This window comes from Panthera leo, chromosome B3, assembly GCF_018350215.1.
Source record: "Panthera leo isolate Ple1 chromosome B3, P.leo_Ple1_pat1.1, whole genome shotgun sequence".
Lineage (NCBI taxonomy): Eukaryota > Metazoa > Chordata > Mammalia > Carnivora > Felidae > Panthera > Panthera leo.
The window spans coordinates 106,868,064-106,869,773 of record NC_056684.1 but is presented as its reverse complement, the minus strand read 5'-3'; the positions used below and the strand labels follow the sequence as shown (position 1 = coordinate 106,869,773).

The 1,710-nt window shown below is 43.0% G+C and overlaps 1 pseudogene; it reads left to right on the top strand.

The window, feature by feature from the left end:
* Positions 1 to 427: 427 nt before the first annotated feature.
* On the top strand, positions 428 to 753 carry LOC122222655 (annotated as a pseudogene).
* Positions 754 to 1,710: the final 957 nt, after the last annotated feature.

Genomic DNA, 1,710 nt, shown 5'->3' with positions numbered 1-1,710 from the left:
TCTACCCTCCTTGTTTTTTTTTTTTTAATTTTTTAACGTTTATTCATTTTTGAGAGACAGAGAGAGACAGAGTGTGAATGGGGGAAGGGCAGTGACACAGAATCCAAAGCAGGCTCCAGGCTCTGAGCCGTCAGCACAGAGCCCGACATGGGGCTTGAACTCACAGACCAGGGGGATCATGACCAGACCTGAAGTCAGATGTTTAACCGACTGAGCTACCTAGGTGCCCCTCCTGGGGTTATTTTGAATCACTTTTGCAGAAATTTAAAATTTTTAATCATTTTTGCAGAAAGTTTAAAGTTGGGCCTTTTCTCAGCTGCTGCTAAGGTGCTCTGTCCTTTCGAGGAAGCTAAGGCTGCTTTGGGGTGAGGCCCTCACTTCATTCAGCGACTAGCACTGTGCCAGCTCAGCACAGTGGCCTCTGTCCATGGCCTCTGTCTAGGAATTCACCTGCATCTGCTCAGCCCTCATCCAGCATGATGATGAGGTGACAGTCATGGAGGATAAGATCAATGCCCTCATTCAAGCAGCAGGTATAAATGTTGAACCTTTCTGACTAAGCTTGTTTGCAAAGGCCCTGGTCAATGTCAACATCGGGTGCCTCATTGCAATGTAAGGGCTGGTGGATCTGCCCCAGCAGGAGGACCTGCTTCTTCCACCACTGCTGCTCCAGCTGAGGAGAAGAAAGTAGAAGCAAAGAAAGAAGAATCTGAGGAGTCTGATGATGACATGGGCTTTGGTCTTTTTAGTTAAACCTCCTCTGTAACCTGTTCAATAAAAAGCTCTTAAAAAAAAAAGTTGGTCCCTAGGTTATAACTGACCCAAGGATTGTCTTTAGTATGTTCTTGACATGATGAGACCAGTTATCTGCTTTTAGAATTTTATAGAAGCTGGTGGCATGTATTTCTCCTGCCCTGGCTCCCTTTTCCTAGCGCTGGAAAAACATCATGCATAATTCACAAGAGTCTTTTGGGCTAAAACAAAAATTCTCTTCCTTTGTTCCAAAGTTGGTTAATGGATTTTTGTGGCTAAAATTTTTAAACCTGCAAAATAGGATTCAGATTTGGAAGGGGCTCAAGGCAGAGTGAGCTTTTTATTTTTATTTCTGGTTATGTGCAGCTCAGGACTATAACACCATGGTGCTGGAATTCAGATTTTATGGAAAAATGATGGGTGCTTGACAAGATTCTATATTGAGGGGCACCTGGGTGGCTCAGTCGGTTAAGTGTCTGACTCTTGATTTCAGCTCAGTTCTTGATCTCAGGGGCATGAGTTCAAGTTCTGCATTGGGGTCTGTGTTGGGCATGAAGCCTACTTAAAATTTTTTCTAAAAAATGAAGAATCTATATTGTGGACGTTGACTAGCCTTTTTTTTAAGAAGGGATAACATGAGTGGGGTAGAGGGACTGAAGGAGAGAGAATCCTAAGCAGGCTCCACAATTAGCATAGAGCCCAATGTGGGGCTCAATCCCATGACCCTGGGATCATGACCCAAGTCAAAACCAAGAGTCAGACACTTAACCAACTGAGCCACCCACGTGCCTCTAGACTTATTTTTGCAATATATATGAATGCAGAATCATGTTGAACACCTGAAACTAATATGTTATGTGTCAAATATACCTTAATAAAAAAAGAATCTATATTGTATGAGATTACATGATATTTAGCACGCTTGTCTGTACCTACATCAATGCCAAGCCAGAACAC